Genomic DNA, 25867 nt, shown 5'->3' with positions numbered 1-25867 from the left:
GAAATATCAAATTCTAGTTAAAAGAAAGATTTTCTTCATCTAGGTTCATAGGACTTCCTGAATGGTACAGACCCTAAGGCCTAGTGGTTCCACAACTACCAAAGCCTTCTTAGAGCTCTCTGCAGGATCTTATGCATCCAATTGACCAACAAGCAAAGACCTTGTAGAATAATAGGAGACATGGCTGGGTGCAGTGGCTCATGCCTGTAATCCCAGTACTTTGAGAAGCCAAGGAGGGTGGATCACAAGGTCAAGAGATCAAGACCATCCTGGCCAACATGGTGAAACCCTGTCTCTACTAAAAATACAAGAAATTAGCTGGACGTGGTGGTGCACAACTGTAGTCCCAGCTATTAGGGAGGTTGAGGCAGGAGAATTGCTTGAACCCGGGAGGCAGAGGTTTCAGTGAGCCGAGATTATGCCACTGCACTCCAGGCTGGATGACAGAATAAGACTCCATCTCAAAATAAAATAAATAAATAAATAAAGAGAATAATAGGAGACATTTGTTGAGGGGCAAGCCTAGAAGGGGCATATAGCCTTTATAATTATAGCTCTATGGGCTAGAATTAGTTGTATCATCCTTCCTACATGTAAGAGGACTAGGAACTGTACTTCAGCTGTGTGTCCAGGAAGAAGGTAAGGCATGGGGAGAGTGGAGCAGTAATTGTTTGGAGCAAGAATCAGCAGTGGATGCTAAAATTAGTGAGGGGAAATAGGACCAGAAACAGGATATTTTCAAAGTCTCAAAGTGTCTCCACGTAGGATACTTATTAATTGCAAAGGGAAAAGAAATCTGGCAGATACTACCTTATCCAAGTGATCAAAGGTGACATCAGTAGTGGGACACATTAACATCCTGTGCTTCTGATATGATGCACAAAGGAGACAGCCTCATTCTTGTGATGTTCCTGCCAAAAATCCGTAACCTGAAAGAGACATCGCAATATCCCTAATTGAGGGGCATTCCACAAAATAACTAGCTAGAACTCTTCAAAATTGTCAAGGTCATGAACTGTTCCAGACCAAAGGAGGCTAAAGAGACATGATGCCTCAATACAAGTATAATTCTGAATTGGGTCAGAAAATGGGCATTAGTAAGACAATTGGCAAAATTCAAATAAGGTCTATAGATTTGAAAATAATACTGTACCTATGTGAATTTCCTGATTTTGATAAAAGCACTGGGGTTAAGTTAAAACATAGGACCTTGTTTTTGGAAATACATGCTGATATGCAACTTACTCTCAAACATCCTAGAAAAACACATAGATACATTGGTAGATAGACAGATGGATGGCAGGATAATAATATGATAAAATGTTAGCATTTGGGGAATCTAGGTAAAATGTACATGGGAATATTTTTTACCATTTTCTCAACCTTTAAGTCAGAAATTATTTAAAAGAAAAACAGCAACGCTAGCTCTTAATCAACTAAGGAATATGGTCCATCCTTTCCTGTGCTTTATGTTTTCCTGTTGGTCAAAGAACCTTTGGTAGTGACAATCTGAGTTCTAGCAATGATGTTCAAGTAAATTCAGAATATAACTTCCTGGGCTATGTGGAAAAATATAGCTCTTCATAAGTTAATTCATTTTCCTGACAACAGCACATTTCTATGCTTTTTTGTATGAATACTGTCTAGTAATGTGCACACCAGTCCTGCAGATTCTGGAACATATTATTATCTTGCTATTGACTTACATATTTAGGTAGATCTGAATGCCAGAATTGTCAGTGGTTTCACCAACACCTTGTCGGGAAATCTGGACTTGGAAGTTTACTTCTGAAGGCATCTCTCCAAGCATGGCTTCTGGGCCCACAGAAGAAAGATCTGATTAAACTCATTTATTAACAAAGCCTTATAATACTGAATGGCAGCCTCCAGGAATCTAAGAAAATGTTCACTTTTATCTCTGACCAAGGAGTAACCATTATAGTCTTTTTATACCAGTTAGAAGTGATGAATTGCTATTAAACTTACTCTAATCTTTAATATTCCTGATCTCGACTCTCACCACATGCACACACACCCTCCCCCAACCCCGTAAATGTAATTATGGCAAGGGGAAAGTTAAATTGGAGTGAATATTCCTATGATTTTAATTACAATTTAGATTACATTTAGGTAACCTATTGGTAGCATTCTGATAGCCAGATTTTGGGAGAAGATCCTCTTTTAATTAAAGTCCTCAGATGTTAAATTGGTTGAAATCAGCTTAACTGCAATTTGCCTTAGAAATCAGGTAGTATACACTGGGAGGGGGCAAACACTGGGGTCCAGTGGCCGGGCGTGGTGGCTCACACCTGTAATCCCAGCACTTTGGGAGGCCGAGGCAGGTGGATCACAAGGTCAAGAGAGCGAGACCATCATGGCCAACATGGCAAAACCCCGTCTCTACTAAAAATACAAAAATTAGCTGGGTGAGGTGGCACATGCCGTAGTCCCAGCTACTTGGGAGGCTGAGGCAGGAGAATAAGTTGAACCCGGGAGGTTGAGGTTGTAGTAGGCAGAGATCATGTCATTGCACTCCAGCCTGGATGACAAAGTGAGACTCTATTTCAAAAAAAAAAAAAAAAAAAAAATTGGAGACCAGTACCAAATCTGGTAAGCTGATGGTGAAAATGGTACATAGGGGACAACTCTTAGTTTAGAGTAAACTTTCCACAGCATTTAAATGGATAATCTCATTTATCTGTTTAAGTAGCTGGCAGGTTAATTCAGTTCGCAGCACTTACCTAAGGATAGCTCCACCAGCACATAGTTCTTAAGATGCACAGTTGCATAGGCACCGCCTTTATTTCTCCTATGGATCGTCACAGTGGCAGCTGGAATGGTGAGTAGTGGAATGACAGAGAGCATTTAGAGTCTGTAATTGACAGGCTTGGTGACTGACTGGACACTAAATTTCTGGGCTATAAGTAATTGAATGTGGATGACGTAGTGAGATAGAGAACACTAGCAGGAAGATAGACTGGGCTACACAGGGGTTAGATTATGTGTTCAGTCTGGGATATAAGTTTGAGGTTTCTATAAAATATTCATGTGAAGATGTGCAATTGGGCGTTGCATATTTATTTACGTCCCTAGTCCCATCAATCAAAAAGCTTCAGAGAAAATAAGATTTTAAGATTTTTTTGAACAACAGGAAAGGAAGATTGTAGTAAGATATGATGGCATAGTGGTGTATGGAAGAGTTTTAAATAAAAATTCTGAAGAGGGGTGAGGAGAACTCAAGTTATATTAGCCTGAATGTAATAGAGGAGTGGAGAGATGGGCATGATAGGTGAGTTAAGAAGGAAATTCTAGGACCAGGCGCAGTGGCTCATGCCTATAATCCCAGCACTTGGGAGGCATGGATCACATGCATGGACCATGAGGTCAGGAGTTCGAGACCAGCCTGACCAACATGGCAAAACCCGTCTCTACTAAAAATACAAAAATTAGTGCCTATAGTCCCAGCTATTTAGGAGGTGGGAGTATCTGTAGTCCCAGCTACTTGAAGCCGGGAGGCAGAGGTTGCAGTGAGTTGAGATCATGCCACTGCACTCCAGCCTGGGTGACAGAGTGAGACTCCATCTCAGAAAAAAAAGAAAAAGAAGGAAATTCTTTGCCTCAGCATGCAACTCAGATGCTTTGTGAATCTAAGTTGTGTTAACATTCTGGTAGACCTGGGACAATTCACTTCAGCATTACTTACTCTTAATTTTTCATTTATAAATAAGAAAACATTATGCAATACTTGCCATACTTTTCTAAAAGCTGAAATAAGACTTAATGAAATCAAAATGGAAAAGCTATTTTGCTTAGAAAATATTTGGTTTTAAATATTTCTTGAATGAAAAGACTGTAGAAATATTTATCATGCAGAATTTAAAATATAACCATCACTAATAAAGGCACGTATAATTCCAACTATTTCATAACACATCAGTTATTAAATATAATTGATATATAACTGTAACTAATATGTAATTTAATATAACTCTAATTCGATGTTTAACCAACTGAAGCTGGTTAAACTACGAAGAATAATCTTAAAATTGACCACTTCTTTCCAAGAAGTAAAGGTGGTATGTGATTTGGTCTATACATATAAGGCAAAGGAGAATTAAGCCAAGATCTAGAAATTTTAGGCAAAAGCATTACGGTTTCATGAACTATTTACATATTTAATTTTACTATTATAAACATGACTGAGTCCATTTTTTTTTTCAAAGATTTTGTCACAATGGGAAGCAAAAGAAGTTTAGACAGATAAAGCATCTTTCTAGAAATCTATCTAATCTATCAAATTAGACCAGGAGATAATCAGTTTGACACTTTCAGTTGTTTTGAGCAAAAAAATAAGAAACTAAAAGTGTTCAAATGAGAGAGAAAAAAGTTCAAAGAAGAGAGAAAGAACAAAAAGAAAAAGGTAACAGTGGAAATATAGAGGAAGCACCTAAACCAGGGAGATGCCCCAGCTATGCACCAGCAGCGTGGTGGATTACAGCAGAGTTTTCTGCAGAAGTATTGTAAATCACTGGAAAATAGTGTCCAACTTATTTGCTTAAAATTTTCAGTTAATGTGCTCCAGCAGCATTCTGTAGACAACGACTCTCACTCTCCCCTTATTACTGAGGCAGAGCTGTTTCTCTTTGTCCCGTTCTCCAGCCTGTGATATACTTTTTATTGCTCAAGAGCTATAGAATTGTATCCATGCCTATTGTTGTCTGCCTGATGGGAATTCATGTAATTGAAAGCGTTTATCCTCTCTTAGTAGAAAAATTGGGCACTTGGAAGTAATGAAAATTCCCCACCTTTGTCCACGGCACAGGAAATACTCTTCAGTCTGCTTTGTTCTAAAGTTTCTACTTTTCCCAGTATAACCTGTTGAAAATTTAGTCCTGCACTAGAAATATGGCTGGAATTTCTTGTGGCAGGCTGGCCGTTGGTGTTCATGTAGTTACACTTTTGTTGCTATTACACCACTGATCAAAAATAAAATTGTACTTTTTTTCAAAAGAAACATGGAATGACATGAAGAAAGTCCTTAATATATCATGGAGTAAAAAAAAGCAAGTTATGCAAACGTCAAATAGATCCTATTTTTTTTTTGCATCAGCAAGTGTATATGTATCATTTAAATATAATATGTTTAAATATTTGCTTAATTATGAACAGCAGTTATCTCTGGGGAGTGAGGTTAGGAAAAGTAAAGAGAGGTTTTCACTTTTTACATTATCCTTTTTACTTTACTTACTTCTGTATTGTTTGAATCTTTAAAATGAACAAGTGTTATTTTGTAATTAAAAAAACCCGACAATTAACTATGGGGAGCAAGAAATTACTTGGAATGGAATATGTTTAAATAATTAATTTGTCGTTACACTGCTTGACTATTATTTTCTTTTGCTAAATCAAAACTCCCCTGCTTTTCTCAGGAGGTTGCTTTGAAAAGAAGGGTGAATGTTTCTAATGAAATGAACAGCTCAAACTTCCCACCTCCTGCCTAAATGCCTCATTTTGATTTTGTTACTGACAAATGCTACACGCAAGGCTTTATGGTAAAGCAAGCAATGTGGGTTTCTAACAGGGCAGTACACACCCATGGTCACTGGGAAACTGTGCTTTAGTAATGGTGGATTTATCAAATTGGAGCAGGACGCGAGATCTGGAACAAAAGGAAGTGAGGTACCTGTAGGGGTCTCAATTGTCCTGGGCACTGTGACATGGCACCTAAATGTCATGCAAGAGCGGCTTTTCCAATGTATGCACCAATCTGAATCTCCCCAAACTTCCTTGATGCCATCATAAAGCAATGAAGAGAACAGCCTTGCCAATAACTTTAGTAATAACTTTTGCATTATACCACAAAGAGTGGTAGGTGGCACTTTGTGTGGCCTGGATATGTCCAAAAGAAGGGGGTGGTGGCTAGACTCAGTTCTCCTTTCGATTTTAATTTTAAGGCAAAATTTAGCAAAATCTAGGGCAGATTCTTCAACTATTTGTCAAATAGACATTATCTACTTTTCTGGGGATTTATGATAGAGGACCCTTTTGAGGAGAGCTTTGAGTGCAGTGAGGCCAGAGAGACAAAAGGGCTAAGAAGGATGGGATCAGCTGCATGCTAGAGAGCAATTCAAAGTTGGATTCTGCTGACTGGAAAATCCCAGTTAGCAAATCAACTATCACAGACTTTATGTTCTTATCAGATATGCAGCCTTTATAACATATTCGTAAATGCTAAGGGACTGCTCCACAGGGAGGTTGCAAAGAGAAAAGCTCTGGGCGGTTGTAAAGTGGACAAATTGCAAAGCCTTACTAGAAGGCTTAGTCTTCCTCACAGCTCATAAAAAAGTCCTCCTCTTTATTTGACTATGCCTCAAATCTACTGCTTCTTAAATTATTAAACACTCTTTTCTTCCAGGATCTTAAAATATCTCTGTTATGAGTTGAATTGTGTCCCCCTCAAAAAAGATATATTGAGGTATTAAACCCCAGTATCTTAGAATATGGCCTTATTTGGAGGTGGGGTCTTACCAAGGGTAATGGAGTTAAAATGAGGTCATTAGGGTTGGCTAGTCCTTTTTATAAGGACCCCAATATGACCGGTGTTCTTTTCTTTTCCTTTCTTTTTTTTTTTTTTTGATATGGAGTTTTGTTCTGTTGCCCAGGCTGGAGTGCAATGGTGCGATCTTGGCTCACCACAACCTCCACCTCCCAGGTTCAAGTGGTTCTCCTGCCTTAGCCTCTCCAGTAGCTGGGATTACAGGCATGCACCACCACACCCGGCTAATTTTGTATTTTTAGTAGAGATGGGGTTTCTCCATGTTGATCAGGCTAGTCTCAAACTCCCAACCTCAGATGATCCACCCTCCTTGGCTTCCCAAAGTGCTGGGATTACAGGTGTGAGCCATTGCACCTGGCCAACTGGTGTTCTTATAAAAAGGGAAAACTTGGCCAGAGATACACACATAGGGAGAAGGACAGATGATGAAGGCAGAGTGGATGTGATGCTTCTATGAGCCAATGAACCCCAAAGATTGCCAGCAAACCCCCAGAAGCTACAGAGAAGCATGTAACAGATTTTCTATCACAGCCCTCAGATGCAACCAACACTGCTGGCACTTTGATTTTGGACTTCCAGCCTTCAGAACTGTGAGATTACACACTTTTGACGTTTAAGTCACTCACTTTGTGGTGCTCTGTTCTGGGAACCCTGGTAGATGATTACACTGTCTCATCTGTGGCCACAATCTTCACTCATTCCTTCTATAGAAAGCTGAAAGCCTATGGACAAGGATAATTGCCTTGGCTAATACATATGTTTGAAGGCAGCTGCTGGAAGGCAACTGGAGACTTTACCTTGGTCCTAATGGAGAGGAAGCGAATAGGTGGAAGCAGGGAGACTTCCTGGCTGGCAACCCAGTGACTCAGGTTGTTTGCTTACTCCAAGGGTTTTTGTGCAAGCAGGAACCCTGGCATCTTCACTTTTCCCCTTGTTTATGAGACCCAAGAGTAAAGGGCAGAACTTAAGAATTGAATCTAATTATCTTAAAAGAATAATCTCTCATCTCCTCTGTTGGCAAAGGATTGGGATGTGGAGGTTATTGTTGGAAAACTGATCCCTAGGTCAATTTCTATGGGTGGATTTCTGTTTGAATGATGATCAGTAATGTTATGGTGTCTGGTGGTTTTTAACCAAACACACCTAACATCCTTGGTAAAGGGAAAGCTTTCTAAAATAAGAATGAGAGACAGACTGGATGGGACACGATGCTTTGCATGAAGTATGTGTTCAATTAAGTATCTGTAAAGTTGGAAGAAGTTAGATTAAACAGGGCTATTGTACAGAACATTGCCATTTGGGAGTTACAGAGGGCTTCTGGAAGGATTTGGTCAGTTTTGACTTACCTTACAATAAATTTGGACTAAAACAATTTCACTATTTGTAAAAGGTACTAGCAACCAAAGATGGGGAATGCCGCTCCATCTCACTTGTTCTACTTTCAAAAGCTTGCTTTGGTCACATTGAAAGGTTCCATTTGGTGAAGTATAGCATATCACAGAAGACAATGAAGTTTCGGAGTGGGGGAACAAATGGTTGTTTTGTGGTAATGAATAACTTTGACATTTTGTTTGAAGTTAAGTTATGTTGTTTGAACTTTTCTGTTCCTGAACAAGGCATCATATGCCAAGAATAGGTAACAATTTCTGGATCACTGGGGACTAATTAGTCATGGATGGGTAGTGGCGCTACGTTTGGTCTTCCTTCAATCCTGAAAGATGTAAGCAGCTTGTGACAGAGTCTTACCTTGGCCTTTGCACAGTATTGGTAGGGCTGGGTTATTGTTTTGACCAACTTCCAACTGTAGGAGTCTAGGACGATGCCAGTAGTTAGAGATGACCAATGTAGATAGTCTATATTTAGGAAAAGTATCCTTCATCCATGGTGTTGAACATTTGTAGGATTAAAATGAAAGAAGCCCAAATCTTTCTAGATCTTTATTGGTACATTAATAGAATTAGCTGATTAGGTATGTAGAAAAAACTTGGGGCTCGAAGTCACCATTAAAGAAATAACCGTACATAACTGTACATTAAAGAAACAACTATGACACCATTATGTAAATAACTATAAAGAAAGAACTATACATTCAAACTGCTTTTCACTGGGTTTCTCCAATTTCATTTTTAATATAATTTTGTTTGACTTATCTCTAATCTTACCGTAAGAAGATAATGAATTGAAGTGGATCTTGAGCTAATGTCTAGTCCAATATAGTGCTTTGATTTGGGGAAAGATCAAACTTCAAAATTTATTTGCATGACTGTTCTCTGGGCAAGGACTGAAGTGGCAGGAGAGGTGAAAGAAGGAACCAGGACACAAAGTAGATGCTAAAAGGAAAATATAGTCTGTCCCGTGAAGAGGAAGTACCGAAAAGAACAGAAGAGCTCAATGATGGAGAGCAATACAAGTTGAGTATCCATTTTGGATAAGTATCCCTTATCCAAAATGCTTGGGACTAGATTGTTTTGGCTTCAGGATTATTTCATATTTTGAAATATTTTCATGATACCCGCTCAGCATCCCTAATCTGAAAATCCAAAATCTGAAGTGTTTCAGTGAGCATTTCCTTTCAGTGTCCTGTTGGCCCTCAAAAAATTTTGGATTTTGAAGCATTTTGAATTTTGGAGTTTTGGATTAGGGATACTCTACCTGTACTAGCACGTTAAAACAGTCCTAGAGGTTACAGCCTAGAGCAGTGGGCAAAGAGAAGCAAATCTACAGAAGATGTTGCTCAAGGCCTGCTGTGTTAGGTCTCAGATGGCACCAGAACTGGGCAGGGCAAGAGAAGTCAGGCCCAGGGGTCTGGTTTAACCAGAAGAGGTGCTGAATTTTAGGATATGAATAGCAAGGCTTATGGTCAGGAAGTCAGTTACACGTAAGAATGAACGTGAGCGGACCTTAAATCCCTGAAAGGAGGCAAAGAGAAGAGTATAGGAAACAGGTGGGCAATTTTTGTAGTGAGTAAAAAGGTTCAGGACTTTGGAGGCAGGAAGAACAGGTAAAACAAGCTGGAGGAAAGAGGCTGGGTCAGAGGGGCCTGAAAGCAGGAGTCAGAAACATCGGTTGGAGGCCTGGAGAATGTAAGTGGGTGGTGAAGAGACTGGGGAAATAGTGCCTGGGTGGAAAGAGGCTGTCAGGAGTCCAAAACCACAGGCTGAAATATTAGGGAAAGGAGACCGAGTAATTCAGTTCAGGATAGGAGGGATTTGTGGGGCAAGACTAGTGGTTCTTCCAACAATTTTTTCAGAGATATGAAAGCAGAGTCTGTCTGTTCTCTGCCCTCAGTGTGAGCAGACAAGGGTTGACAGGAGTGCTTGGCAGCTCAAACCAGCTATGGAGCTGTGGGTGCTAGTGGTTATCAACTAGTGGCTGTTAACTACCAAGGTATTAGCACTGCTGAGTGAGTCCTCACACAGAGGCAGGAATAGAATGTTGCATTCAGAAGACTGGCCACAGAGACCGGGCTTGGTGGCCCATGCCTGTAATCCCAGCACTTTGGGAGGCCAAGGTGGGAGAATCATCTGAGGTCAGGAGTTCGAGACCAGCCTGGTCAACATGGTGAAACCCTGTTTCTACTGAAAATACGAAAATCAGCCAGGCGTGGTGGCAGGTGCCTGTAATCTCAGCTACTCAGAAGGCTGAGACAGAAAAATTGCTTGAACTGGGGAGGCAGATCTTGCAGTGAGCCAAGATTGCACCACTGCACTCCAGCCTGGGCAACAAAGAGAAACTCCATCTCAAAAACAAAACAAAACAAAAAAACAACAACAAAAAAAAAACACTGGCCACAGATTGGTTTAGCTGGAGAAGGTATTTTTTATAGGGAGAAATAAGTGCAGCTGATGTGATGGGCTGGCAGGCGGACATTCAGGTTTTACGGGATAGGTAAAAAAGTACAAAATGGTATTTTTGGGGAATGTGAATGGGATCCGAGAAAGGTTGATCCAGACTTGTGTGGAAGCTAGCTCTGAGTATAAAAAGCCAGAGAAAGGCGTGTACAACTCTGAGGCCTTTTCTTTTCTGTTTTAGATGGAATCTTGCTTTATTGCCCAGGCTGGAGTGCAGTGGCGCGATCTTGGATTACTGCAACATTTGCCTCCCAGGTTCAAGCGATTCTCCTGCCTCAGCCTCCCAAGTAGCTGGGATTACAGGTACCTGCCACCACACTTGGCTAAGTTTTTGTATTTTTAATAAAGATAGGGTTTTACCATGTTGCCCAGGCTGGTATTGAACCCCTGACCTCAAGTGATCCACCCGCCTCAGCCTCCTAAACTGCTGGAATTACAGACATGAGCTACCACCCCGGCCTATTTTCTATTTTTTTATCCAGTCTCAAGTAAGGGTTGAGGCAATGGAAATTTGGAAGAAGGGGTGAGTTAGGTATTTTGCTGGACACATATGGAAAATGCTGGTGATTTAATGCAGAGGGGGGTGTTGTTAAAAAGTTAATGTAAGAAGGTTCACGTGGGGACTGGAAATCACAATAGGGAATCAGAGGCCAGAATGCTGACCTCATAGGAAGTGGGTGACCATGCATGATTAAAATGTGCAATAGGGCCAGGCATGATGGCTCATGCCTATAATCCTAGCTCTTTGAAAGGCTAAGGCAGGCGGATCACCTGAGGTCAGGAGCTCGAGACCAGCCTGACCAACAAGGGGAAACCCCGTCTTTACTAAAAATACAAAATTAGCTGGGCATGATGTTGCATGCCTGTAATCCCAGCTACTTGGGAGGCTGAGGCAGGAGAATTGATTGAATCCAGGAGGCAGAGGTTGCAGTGAGCTAAGATTGCGCCACTGGACTTCAGTCTGGGCAACAAGAATGAAGCTCTGTCTCTAAAAAAATAAATAAAATTAAAATGTACAACAGAATCTGCAAAACCAGGAAATCTACATGTTGACACTTAGCTATCCAAGACGCAATTGGTTCCTGGTCTGATTTTTAAAAGAAGTTTTCACTTTCCTCAGAAAATCATGACAGTCCTTGTTCTTAATTTCTTTGTTTTAAAAAGACAAATGTTGTATGATTGCACTTATATAAACTACCTAGAATAAGCAAATTCTCAGGGATAGAAAGGTGGAATGGAGGTGACCAAAAGTGGAAAGGAAGGAGGATGGGAGTGATTGTTCAAGAGGTACAACATCTCTGTTTGGGATGATGAAAAATTCTGGAAATGGACAATGGTGATAGTTGCACAACACTGGGAATGTACTTGATGCCACTAAATCATATACTTAGAAATGGTTAAAAATCACACATTTTATGTTATGTATACTTACAACTTTTTTTTTTTTTTTTTTTTTTTTTTGAGACAGTATCTCGCTATGTCACCTAGGTGGAGTGCAGTGGCATAATCTCAGCTCACTGCAACCGCTGCCTCCCAGGTTCTAGCAGTTCCCCTGCCTCAGCCTCCCAAGAAGCTGGGATTATAGGTGTGCGCCACCATACCTGGGTAATTTTTGTATTTTGGGTAGAGACAGAGTTTTGCCACATTAGCCAGGCTAGTCTTGAACTCCTAACCTCAAGTAATCTGCCCACCTCAGCCTCCCAAAGTGCTGGGATTACAGGTGTGAGCCACCATGCCTGCCATATTTACAACTTTCAAATCACAAGAAAGAAACCACTAATGCTTGACAACTGAGAGATTTTAAATCTCAACTGTGAGATTATGATTTGTGAAAATTTGTTTACATGATTAAAAAGGTACTTTTTTTTTTGCAAAAATATTTCTTTGTCTTTGCTGTCATGCAAGTTCTCCTGGGAAAGCACCTTTGGCCTTGTTTTGTGCACAGTGTAGAGTATAGAGCTACAATCGTATATTGCTAAAGAAAGCCTGTTTTTTTTTTCTTGTAAATTTGTTTAAGTTCCTTGTAGATTCTGTGTAGTAGCCCTTTGTCAGATGGTTAGATTGCAAACATTTTCTCTCATTCTGTAGGTTGCCTGTTCACTCTGATGATGGTTTCTTTTGCTGTGCAGAAGCTCTTTAGTTTAATTAGATTCCATTTGTCAATTTTGGTTTTTGTTGCCATTGCTTTTGGCGTTTTAGTCACGAAGTCTTAACCCCATGCCTATGTCCTGAATGGTATTTCCTAGGTTTTCTTCTAGGGTTTTTATTGTTTTAGGTCTTATATTTAAATCTTTATTCCATCTTGAGTTAATTTTTTGTATAAGCTGTAAGGAAGTGGTCCAGCTTGAGTTTTCTGCATATGGCTAGCCAGTTTTCCCAACACCATTTATTAAATAGGGAATCCTTTCTCTATAAGGAAATGAACAGACACTTTGCAAAAGAAGACATTTATGCAGCCAACAAACATGAAAAAAAGCTCTTCATCACTGATCATTAGAAAAATGCAAATCAAAACCACAATGAGATACCGTCTCATGCCTGTTAGAATGGCGATCATTAAAAAGTCAGGAAACAACAGATGCTGGAGAGGATGTGGAGAGATAGGAACACTTTTACACTGTTGGTGGGAGTGTAAATTGGTTCAACCATTGTGGAACACAGTGTGGTTATTCCTCAAGGATCTAGAGCTAGAAATACCATTTGACCCAGCAATCCTATTATTGGGTATATACCCAAAGGATTATAAATCATTCTATATAAAGACATATGCACAGGTATGTTTACTGCAGCACTATTCACAATAGTAAAGACTTGGAACCAACCCAAATGTCCATCAATGTCAGACTGGATAAAGAAAATGTGACACAAATACACCATGGAATACTCTGCAGCCATAAAAAAGAATGAGTTTATGTCATTTGCAGGAACATGGATGAAGCTGGAAACCATCATTCTCAGAAAACTAACACAGGAATGGAAAACCAAACACCGCATGTTCTCACTCATAAGTGGGAGTTGAACAATGAGGACATTTGGGCACAGGGAGGGGAACATCACACCCTGGAGCCTCTCAGGGGGTGGGAGGCTAGGGAGGGATAGCATTAAGAAAAATATCTAATGTAGATGATGGCTTGATGGGTGCAGCAAACTACCATGGCACATGTATACCTATGTAACAGCTGCACGTTCTGCACATTTATCCCAGAACTTAAAATACAATTTAAAAAAAAGAAAAGAAAAAAAGAGAAATTTTCCCTTTTGCTTTGGCAGTCCCCATTCCTTCCTTTTTGTCATGTTCTCTTATTTAACTCAGTGGTTCTCAATTGACAGCACAAGAGAATTACTCGGGAGAGTTCAAAAAGCCCCTGTGGCTGACTCCCCTAAGATTCTGATTTCCTTGGTATGGGGTAGGACCTGGGCATGAATATTATTTAAAACCTCCTCTCATGATTCTAAGGTAGTAGCCATGGTTGAAAAATGCTGGACTTTCAAGTTTTTGTTTTCTTTCTCCCAAAAAGGTGAAGCCCTGACTTGGGAAGAATTCAAATTAGGGTTAGGCTTAAATTTGATGTCACTGATTTCTGAAGTTCCATCTGTTGATTCTTCTCATTCTCAGGAGAGCATTTGGTGTCTAAATCACGGCACAAACCTGTTACCCTAGTTCAGCATTTAACCCTCTCCAGTACTGAAACTGTCCCTGTAATCATAGTGTTGTAGAAGTTTCCAGCTAAACATCATCTCAAACATTTTGATTAGTTTTAAATCAAAATGTAGTCAAAAATTATTAAATATAATTGGCTTTCAAATATAGAGATTTTGTCATCTTTTTTGTAGAACACAAACATGAATGAAACTATTTTATTTTATTTTTTTGCTTTCAAACTATGCATTCTTCTAAAACTTCTTTCAAGGTAAAATTTTATAAGTGGAAGAATTCTTGAAGATTATTTTAACAGAATTTCTTAATTTTACAGATGAGAAAACTGAGACTCAGAGAGATTAATTTATTTAAGTGTCTTAGTCCATTTGTGCTACTATAACAGCATATTTGAGACTGGGTAATTTATATTGAACAAAAATATGTTGGCTCACAATTCTGGAGGCTGGAAAGTCCAATATCAAGGTGCTGGCATTTGGCGAGGGCCTTCTGGATGTGTCTATATGGTGGAAGGCAGAAGGGCCAAGAGGTAAAAGGTTGCTGAATTTGTGCTTCTGTTATTGCATGAGTCCCATCTATCAGGGTGGAGACCTTATGGCCTAATCATTTCTCACAGATCCCACCTCTTAATACTGTTACAATGGCAATTACATTTCCACATGAGTTTTGGAGGAGACAAAAATTCAAACCATATCACTAAGGTTATACAACTAGTTAAGAAGAGAGAACCTGAGACCAAAACCCTGATGTTCTGACTCCCAATCCAGAATGTTTGATCCCCTACATCCCACCGCTTTGCTGTTTCCATTATTTTCTCCTATTTTCATCTATTTTCACCAAGAGGGCAAGATATTTGCTAACTGCTACACACCCAAATTATATACCAGGCAGGTCAGAATGACTCTTAACATTTTATTTAATGGAGCAGAATAAAATATCTTTCTACTGAACAGTGACAATTTTTTTTTTAAGTATTGTGCAAAAAAAAAAAAAAAAAAAAACAACAAAAAAAACTGCTTTCAGCACAGGCTATGTTTTACAAAATAAATTTACAGCCGGAACCACACAGCTCTTTAGAGTGTCTGGTATAACTGATTTTATTGTTACTCTGCTTTTTTGAAGAAGAAGTGTATGAAGCAGAGGTTAGTAGTACTGAGGAAATAATAACTAAAACCAAGGACGAGATGCACATGGGCAAAGTTCTTTATTAACTGTGGAGAAATGTAGGTTCTAGATAGGTCAATCATGGAATTAGAAAATTGGAATCTTGGATTGTTGAGTTCAAACCCTTAGTTTCAAAATTGAAGACTTCAAATTTTGGTTGACTACATATCAATCAACAACCTGTTCAAGTTGGAAATTTGAATCTGATTCTCCATCCTTGTTTGGGATATGAAAAAAAGGAAGAAATTTATGAGTTGTTCTTTTTTATTTATGAAAATATTTTATGTTCATGTAAAAATATGAAACAAAGTTAAAAATTATAAATAAGAATTGTATATGTTTTTATAATCTCATTTCCTCACTTCACATAAGATGGTGAGTCCATTTTGAAATTGTTTTTAAGAATAGTATTATAATTCAATATTATAGATAAAGATTTATTTAACCCATTCCCCTTTAACAAGTGTTTGGGTTTTTTAAGTTTGCTTTCAAGTTTTCAGTAAATGATGCTTCAATGGATAGCTCTGTTTGTTATCTTACTATGTAGCTTAGATTAATTCCTCAAGATAAACATTAAAGGAATGGTATATGTAATATTCTTGATACCTACTTCCATATTTCCCTCCAGAAATGTGTGCACCTCTTTGAATGTGTGTGGAGGTGAACATTTCAACACTCCGCATTATTCTGGCTGCCTTCTATAAATCAAGCTACCCTGGTATTATGGCTCTCCTCCAGAAATCTAATCATTTAAACACAGGAAGTGAATGTGTGAATGGACAATTAAGTGCTGACCAAATGTGGAAAAATGTTAAGTGTAAATTAAAGGCAACCGAAATGTTAAATACACCTTGCATCCCTCTGCCACATCCATGCTCTTTCCCATGCTCCACATCTGCTCATTAAAACTGGAAATACACTGTAATGAACCAGAAATGTCTGACTTAGTGGTCTGTTTAGGTGAGTTTTATTGAAACACTGACTGACCTCACCACTCTAACACCATTGCCTTCATAATCACCCAGCAGCAGACCACACGTTATCCTGTATCCCCCAAGGACACTGCAATGACTTTCACAGCGACTTGTGCTGGGTTGAGGGGCAAGTGGTGGCTGAAATCCAGCCCCAGTTGGTTCCCCAAACCAAACCACCTTTACATGGCATCTCTGTGTAAAGGTGGTTTAGTTTGGGGAGATTGAACCCCATGAGGGATCAGCAGCAGCCCTGTGTCTCTCTCTTCTTCTCCTGGGGAGATGTTGGCTATTTTGCCAGCTGGAGAAGGGTACGCAATTTGTTGTAAGGAGCCAGGTTCTTAAGTGCCATTGGTATGTGCAGGACAAGACAGGCAGAGGAAATCTCCCATGGCTGCAAGCACTTCATAAACCCTGGGTGTAGACAATAATTGAAATTGGTTGATTTCATAGTCTAATACAGAGTGGTGCTAGAATCTCTGTATGTGTCTATTTAGAAAATAACTTCGTATTTAATTCTTCACTTTGCATAAAATATGTGTATTTAAATACACTTTTTATTTTAGAACAATTTTAGATTTAAATTGGGAAGACAGTAGAAATTTCCTGTCTAACCCACACCCAGTTTCCCCTATTAGCAACATCTTGGCATTAGTATGGTATATTACAATTAATGAACCAACACTGATACTGTATTATTAACTAAATTCATGCTTTATTCCAATTCCCTTAGTTTCTACCTAATGTCCATTTTCTATTCCAGTATCCCATCCAGAATGCCACATTACATTTTGTTGTCATGAGTTTCTCAGATTTTCCATGTTTTTGATGACCTTGACAGTTTTTTTTTTCTGTTTTTCTTTATTTTTATTTTTATTTTTTATTATACTTTAAGTTCTGGGATACGTGTACAGAACATGAAGGTTTGTTACATAGGTATACATGTGCCATGGTGATTTGCTGCATCCATCCCCCCGTCTCCTACATTAGGTATTTCTCCTAATGTTATTCCTCCCCAATCCCCCCAAGCCCTGTTATCCCTCCCCGAGGTCCCCCACCCCCCGACAGGCCTTGGTGTGTGATGTTCCCTTCCCTGTGTTCGTGTGTTCTCATTGTTCAATACCCACTTATTAGTGAGAACATATAGTGTTTGATTTTCTGTTCTTGTGTCAGTTTGCTGAGAATGATGGTTTCCAGCTTCATCCATGTCCCTGGAAAGGACATGAACTCACCCTTTTTTATGGCTGTATAGTATTCCATGGTGTATATGTGCCACATTTTCTTTATCCAGTCTGATGTTAACGGGCATTTGGGTTGGTTCGAAGTCTTTACTATTGTAAGCAGTGCTGCAATAAACATACGTGTGCATGTTTCGAGGAATACTGGCCAAGCATTTTGTAGAATGTACCTCAATTGAGATTTGTCTCATGTTTTTCTCATGATTGGCTTGGTATTGCAGGTGTTTTGAGAGAAAGACCACAGAGTGAAATGCCATTCTTATTACCTCATATCAAGGGAATATTCTATCAATATGATTTACGACAACTAACGTTGACCTTGGCCAACTGGCTGGGGTAGTATTTGTCTAGTTTCTCCTCTGTGAAGTCCTGCCTTACCCTCTTTCCATGCTGGACTCCACGAAGGAGGTCGCTGTGCACAGGTCACACTGTGCAGGAGGAGTGGGAGCTATGCTTCCCCTCTTTGAGGGTTGTGTATGCACACCAATTATTTGGAATTCTCTGCATGGGAGATTTGTCTATTCTCCCTCATTTATTTGTTTATTGAATCATTTATTTATATTAGTATAACTCCATGGATATTTATTTTAGACTTTGGGCTAAAAAACAATGTTACTTTATTTTATTGTTCAAATTATTCCAGCTTCTAGAAGTTATATTTTTATAGAGAAGATATATTTTAAAATATAAAAACACTTAAAAAAAAACTGAGACAACAGGAGATAATATTTTTAAATTTTTCTTAATGGGTGCTCTTTATACCATGTTTCCATCAAATAACATTCTAATTATTTGAAATCTAAACATTAGTGTTCGTATTTTAATGTGCTAAAATCAGAAAAAAAAGTCACAAGTTTCCAGGACTGAGTTAGGCAACATGTGACTCAGACTTATAAGAAATACCTTTCCCATTCCTGTCTCCAAATCTCTCTAGAAACCCATTGCTCCTGGGGCAAAGATAAAACCCTCCAGCACTGTCCTTGGGATATATGGTTTAGTCAGTATGACCACCCTCCACCCCAGCTTGTGCCTTTTGTTCATGTCTTTATGATATTTATTGGTTGGCTATTGCAACAGTAGAGGTTGGCAAGTCTGAAATTTGTGGAGCAGGCCAGCAGGTGGAAACTCAGGCAGGAGTTAATGCTACATTCTGGGGGCATTTTTTTCTTCTCTGGAAACTTCAGTTTTGCTGGCAAGGTTTTTAACTGATTGAGCAAAGCCCACCCATATTATGAAGGGAAACCATATAATCGGTTGACATTTAAGTCAATCAGTCAACTGATTGTAGGTGTCAACCATAACTTCAGAATACCTTCACCACAACATCTACATTGATGTTTGATTAAGTAACTGGGTACCGTAACCTTGCCAAGCTGACACCTGAAATTCACCATCACAGTGACCAAGACAGAAAGTGTAATGAGCAGGAAAGCACCCCAGTGACAGGATGGTAAGAGATGAGCCTGGGGAGGGGGCATGGGAAAAGTGGTTTAGATGGACCGGTCAAGAGAGATGGCACTTGGGCTGAGATATGAAAAAATATAAAAGAAGGGAAGGAACCAGTTCTGCCAAGAATTTGCACTTCTGCAATTTCCCAGATGATACTGATGCTGTTGCCCTGGAGCTCATACTCTGAGAACCACAGAGTCAGGGTACACCTCTGTTATTGTCCAGTGAATCCTGAGAAAGCCCACTAACATCTCAGTGTGACCATTTTTCTCAAAATTCCTATCTCACATGCTCTGAAGGGCTGGAAGCTTTTATGGGAAGGTAAAATCTCAAGAGGGAGGCTTTGAATGATTCCAGAACAAAGTGAAGATAACATGCTACTGCAAGTAAAATCTAGGTTTACTTGGAGGTGACTCAAAATACAAATTTCAACAATTTTATTGAGACATGAAGCCATGACTCTGGGTCATCACTCTGGGCAAGACACTGAATCCATTAAAGCCTCAGTTTTCCCATCTATACAAAAAGAGGTGATAAAGGATAAGCAATCCTGGAATGCATTGTGGTAATGCCATCAGGCAATGAGATTTGTCAGGAAGGAGTTGTGATTCAAGTACAGGCACTTTGTTGTTGGGCGATGACTGTGTTAAGTGTGAAGGAGGGGTTAATTATTCTTCTATTCATGTCCTTTCTGTGCTCAAATTTTCTTACATGGGTGGAAAATCTTGATGCAGTAAAGATCACAACCACCTGGGTGTGACTTGACAGAGAAGTGTGTCAAGCTTTGGTAAGCGTCACCATCCAGGGGAGTGCGGAAGAGATTGAACCTGTTAAACAAGATGACCTTTAAGGTCCTCCCCACTCCAACATCTGAGGGCTGCCTGGCTTGTCTGCACAGGGTGCTCACAGTTTTCCTGACTTTAACATAATTTTAACATTAAAGTCATATGGATGCTCTGGGTCACAACTGCTGGAGAAGAGATGGTAGTGGGGTTTGTTTCCCAAGAGACTTTTTCTGATTCCAGTGGGGCCAGGACCAACCTCCAAAATCATAGGCCTTTGCAATTGCAGCACAGAGGTCTTTGCAACTGCTGCAAGCCCACTGGCACCTCTACCCTCTAGCGAGAGGCTGCCTCTCCTGCCCCAACCCAGTTCCAAGTTTGCTGCAGGCCAGGGGCTCACTGTGCTGGCAAAAGTGAGCTGGAGATCTGGCACAGCCTGGAGCTTTTCTAACTGACTCTTTTTCATTTCGTCCTCCCTGGACTTAATCTAGACAGTCATTGATGAAACAAACACATAATTTTTCTCCCAATTTTGTGCTTTTAAATGCCAACAACAAACAACCATTTATATATACAAATGTTGCTGAAGGAGACATTTGGTTTTAGACAAGGGTAAAAACTGAACTTCTTAGTGTGACTTTGGCTGACTTATTTTAAAAATCTGTAATTTGACATATGAAGAATTATTAAGACTTTTTTTTTCCTGGTAGGTATTGAGTGTGTCCTTCAAAAGAAAAAAGATATGTTCAGTTTCAATCTTCTGTCTATGGGTAGCCAGTTATTCCAGCACCAGTTATTGAACACGAGTCCTTTTCCCATTGCTTATTCTACTTTTTGAGACAGAGTCTCACTCTGCCACCCAGGCTGGAGTGCAGTGGCATGATCTCGGCTCACTGAAACTTCTGCGTCTCAGGTTCAAGTGATTCTCCTGCCTCAGTCTCCTGAGTGGCTGGGATTACACACATGCAGCACCATGCCTGGCTAATTTTTGTATTTTTGATAGAGACAGGGTTTCACCATGTTGCCCAGGCTGGTCTTGAAATCCTGATTTCAGGTGATCCACCCCCCTTGGCCTCCTGAAGTGCTGGGATTATAGGCATGAGCCACTGTACCTGGCCACATTGCTTATTTTTGTCAGCTTTGTCAAAGATCAGATAGGTGTAGGTGAGTGGTCTTATTTCTGGCCTCTCTATTCTATTCCATTGGTCTAAATATCTGTTTTTGTACCAGTGCCATGCTGTTTTGGTTATTATAGCCCTATAGTATGGTTTGAAGTTGGATAACGTGATGCTTCCAGCTTTGTTGTTTTTGCTTAGAATTGTCTTGGCTATTTGGGTCTTCTTTTGGTTTCATATGAATTTTAAAAATAGTTTTCTCTAGTTCTGTGAAATATATCATTGTTAGTTTGACAGGAAGAGCATTGAATGTATAAGTTGCTTTGAGCAGTATGGCCCTTTTAATGATAATGATTCTTTCTATTCATGAACATGGAATGTTTTTCATTTGTTTGTGTCATCTCTGATTTCTTTGAGCAGTGTTTTGTAGTTCTCCTTGTAGAGAATTTTCACTTCCCTGATTAGCTGTATTTCTAGGTATTTTATTCTTTTTGTGGCAATTGTGAATGACATGTTCCTGATTTGGCTCTTTGCTTGATTTTTTTTTTTTTTTTTGGTGTATAGGAAGGTTAAGTGATTTTTGTATGCTGATTTTGTGTCCTGAGACTTTGCTGAAGTTGTTTATCAGCTAAAGGAGCTTTTGGGCCAAGACTGTGGGGTTTTCTGTATATAGGAACATGACATCTGCAAACAGGGATAGTTTGACTACCTCTCTTCATATTTGGATAGGCTTTATTTCTTTCTCTTGCCTGATTGCTCTGGGCAGGACTTCTAATACTATACTGAATAGAAGTGATAAGAGAGGGAATCTTTTTCTTAAAACTGGACCCCTTCTTTATACCATATAAGTGAATTAAAGACTTAAATGAAAAGCCTAAAACTATAAGAACCTTGGAAGACTATCTAGGCAATACCATCTTAGACATAGGAATGGGCAAAAATTTCATGATGAAGATGACAAAAGCAATTGCAACAAAAGCAAAAATTGAGAAATGGGATCTAATTATACTAAAGAGCTTCTGCATAACAAATAAAACTATTAACAGAGTAAACAGCCTAGAGAATGGGGGAAAATTTTTGCAAACTATGCATCTAACCAAGGTCTACTATTTAGCATCTATAAGGAACTTAAATTTACAAGAAAAACAACGCCATTAAAAAGTGGGCAAAGGGCATGAACAGACACTTTTCAAAAGAAGACATACATGTGGCCAACAAGCATATGAAAAAAGCTCAACATCACTGACCATTAGAGAAATGGAAATCCAAACCACAATAAAATACCATCTCACACTAGTCAGAATGGTTGTTATTAAAAAGTCAAAATATAATAGGTGCTGGTGAAGTTGCAGAGAGATAGGAACACTTATATACTGTTGGTGGGAGTGTAAATTAATTCAATCATTGTGAAAAACAGTGTGACAATTCCTTAAAGACCTAAAAACAGAACTGCCATTCAAACTAGCAATTCCATGACTGGGTATATGCCCAAAGGAATATAAATTGTTCTATTATAAGGACACATGCATGCGTATGTTCGTTGCAGCACTATTCATAATAGTAAAGACATGGAATCAATCTAAATGCCCATTGATGGCAGACTGGATGAAGAAAATGTGGCACATATACATGATAGAATACTATGATGCCACCAAAAAGAATGAGATCATGTCCTTTGCAGGAACATGGATGGAGTTGGAGGCCCTTAGCAAACTAATGCAGGAAGAGGAAACCTAATACGGCACGTTCTAATTTCTAAGTGGAAGCTAGATGATTAGAACTCATGGACACATAGGAACAACAGACACTGGGACCTATTAGAGGGTGGAGGGTTGGAGGAGGGAGAGGATCAGGAAAAATAACTAATGGGTACTAGGCTTAATACCTGGGTGATGAAATAATCTGTATAACAAAACCCCGTGACACAAGTTTACCTATGCAACAAACCTGCACATGTACCCCTGAACTTAAAATAAAAGTTAAAAAATACCCCCAAAGGTGAAGGTTGGTGAGGATGTGGAGAAAAGGGAACCCTTGTACACTATTAGAGGGAATGTGAATTAGTACGCCATTTTGGAAAATAGCCAAGGAAAATTCTTTATTGAGTCAAAGGACGTCACTTTACGGCAATAGCTTCCAAGGTGGGGTGTCCTGAATAGCAGAACTTCCCTTTGCATTTTCAAATCTCATCTTTTTACTTTCTGATTTTGAATTTCATAATGAATATATATCAATACAATAGCACACTATGAATTTTATAAATAAACAAATATGCAAAAAATAAAATATGTTCACTTTCCTGGTTCAGCTAATTTCACCCCAGTTAGTCTAAACTATCAGTTATGGGATCCATTTGTTCTAATCATTGAAGGCACTGTGGGGTGGTGGGGAGGGTGAATGATAGGCTCGAATTCCTTGAAGAAATAGAAACGTGACTATTATGCTAAAAAGCAGACCCCATGGAGCAGAAAGAATATTCTTGTGCTTTTACATTTGTTTCCCTAGGGCAAATACAAAACAAATCTCAAGACTTTCTGGTCATTTCCAAGTCATAAAGGGCCACTAGTCACTAATTTATATAACCAGCCCAATGTAAAATCAAACATGTTTCATTTCATCTTACAATTCCTCCCCTTTCCCAGTTCTGGCCCCATACAAGCCCGCTGCCTGTGGTGAAATAGGGGAAGATGGTTTCTTTTTCCTTCACTTTCGTTTATTTCTCTTTGTGCATCTTAGAGCCAGCCTGAATGTTTGCTTCCTACAAGGTTCAGGTGGGCAGGTCAGGAGGTGGGGAAAGAGCTAAGGAATGTTGGTGTGAGTTGTTGTGTTTATGAGTCTGGCAGGTGTTGGGAGCTGCTCTCCTCCCTCAGGTCCTCATTTGTGGGCCCTTTGGATAACCCTCGTACTCTAGCGCTGGGATCTTGCCCTGTGGATGCCTCTATACAGGTGGCACCACACCCTCTGGCTGGTTGTGATGGATCTTCCTCAGCTTTGAGAATTAGCAACACACTTTTTGTTGAAGTCATCTGTCTCTGTTGGGCAGCCCTCTTGGGCTGGATCCAAACCAAACCTGTACTGATTCTCTCTTGCATGTGGCCCACAGAAGCTCCATTGTTTGCCTCCACAAACTTTGGGTGCAAAGCCCCACGCTGACACAGATACCTTTTCTTGCATGTCACCAGAGCAGTGGGCCACAGTTCTCTCATCCTTAAGATTTTCAGGTGTCACCATGTCCATCAATTCTTAGCAGACATAAATCAATACTTCTGTGGGTTTTGGTGAAGCCCTTTACCCTGGGCTGCAGATGAGGGCAGATATGCCCTGCCTCTTCCACCTGTCATGGAGGGGATTCATGGCAAATGTCTTCTCCCAACATCTTCTAATTTTCTAATTATTGATCCTTCTGTATGCTTGATGTGTGAGAGAGGAGTGAAACCCTTCTTGCTGCTGCTGCTTTTTTTTTTTAATCCTACCTGGTGTCCTTAAACTTTACTTTGGAATGTACTATTTAATATCTGTGGATCTCAGCCCAACACAGGGACTAAATAGCTCTGTTTTAACATTCTGTTTAGATATACACATTCATTTGACAAATGAACATGGCCCAGCTTTTTTAACCCTTGCCTAGCAAATTGCTTAATTCAGTTAAGAAAAAGACTAAAATAATGAGGCCAATCTTACTGGCCAGGAACATCCATTGGGTATTCCTGAATTGATCCCTCTGTTAATCTCTACCTTTAAGGAATTTATAATTGTATTTGGCAAATTGGTGTTATAATCAAATTTCTGGACATGAAAAAAACCTGACTATATAATGTTGGATAGCATAAGTTTTCCCAAAAGTACCAGTATAAGCAGTAAGTGCTATAAATGGTCATGAATGGCTTGCAGTCATTGAGTAGAATCATTGCATTTGGTCATGAACAGAAAGAGCACCTCGCAGACAGCTGTTCTGCTGCTGGGTGTGCAGTTTTAGGGGTCGCCAGCCCCTTTCCATTCACATCTCTTGACTTTTATCAGCCGTGTGGTGGAGCTGTGGTTACAGGCTGATGTGGTTTGGCTGTGACCCACTCAAATCTCATCTTGAATTGTAGCTCCCATAATTCCCACGTGTCATGGGAGGGACCAAGTGGGAGGTAGTTGAATTACAGGGTTGGGTTTCTCTCATGCTGTTCTTGTGGTAATAAATAAATCTCACGAGATCTAATGGTTTTACTCCTGCACAGGCTCTCTTGCCTGCCCCCATGTAAGAAACCCTTTTGCTCTTCCTTCATCTTCCACCATGATTGTGAGACCTTCCCAGCCATGTGGAACTGTGAGTCCATTAAACCTCTTTCCTTTATAAATTACCCAGTCTTCGATATGTCTTTGTTAGCACTGTGAGAACAGAATACTACATGGGCCACATCGTTATAGCATTTCTGAAGGTCATTAAGGGGAGAAGTCCATGCTGTCACTAAGCTGGGACTCACAAATCTCAAAGGAGACTCAGTGCAATCATCACAAAGAGCCCATCTTGAACTTGTAAGGCAGGGCAGGGCTGCATTTTATGGAAACATGTGACTTTCAGGTAATCCACTGAGCACCTATGTTTTCCTCCTGTAATTCTTGAGGAATGGATATTGTTCTGTATTTCAGACAGTATACTAATAAACACTTGGCAAATACTATATGACCCCAAACAACGGGTAAAATTTAAAAAAAAAAAACAAAACAAAAAACCTCTTTTACCTACACAAAGTTAGACAGCAAGTTCAAATAATCTTATCCACTTATTCATTCTCTTCCATTGCAGTCATGTGTCACTTAATGATGGGGATGAGTTTGGAGAAATGTGTTGTTAGGAGAATTCATCATGGTGCAAACATCATCAAGGATACTTATGCCAACCTCAATGGTATAGCCTATTACACGTCTAGGCTTGTATAATACAGCCTGTTGCTCCTTGACTACAAACCTGTATAGCATGTTACTGTCCTGAATACTGCAGGCAACTAAAGTATAATGGTAAGTACTGTGTACTTCGACATAGAAAAGGCACCGTGAAAATATGGTATAAGAGATCAAAAATGGTCCACCTGTA

At 39.6% G+C, this 25867-nt stretch overlaps 1 protein-coding gene and 1 long non-coding RNA gene across 6 annotated transcripts in view; one reads left to right on the top strand and one right to left on the bottom strand.

Annotated features, from left to right (window-relative positions):
* ESR1 (estrogen receptor 1) overlaps nucleotides 1-25867 on the top strand; it is a 399499-nt gene that overhangs the window by 78875 nt on the left and 294757 nt on the right. The gene's annotated exons all lie outside the window — the stretch shown is intronic.
* LOC116536904 lies at nucleotides 12778-21222 on the bottom strand. The gene is made up of 3 exons (XR_004262861.1): nucleotides 20790-21222; nucleotides 20733-20736; nucleotides 12778-12814 (listed from the first exon to the last, which is right to left on the bottom strand). It is a non-coding gene; the product is annotated as an uncharacterized LOC116536904 (long non-coding RNA).

Source organism: Sapajus apella, unplaced genomic scaffold (genome assembly GCF_009761245.1).
Source record: "Sapajus apella isolate SASKATOON/1434 unplaced genomic scaffold, GSC_monkey_1.0 scaffold105, whole genome shotgun sequence".
Classification (NCBI taxonomy): domain Eukaryota; kingdom Metazoa; phylum Chordata; class Mammalia; order Primates; family Cebidae; genus Sapajus; species Sapajus apella.
The sequence above is the reverse complement of the archived record's forward strand: the minus strand, read 5'-3'. Positions and strand labels throughout refer to the sequence as shown.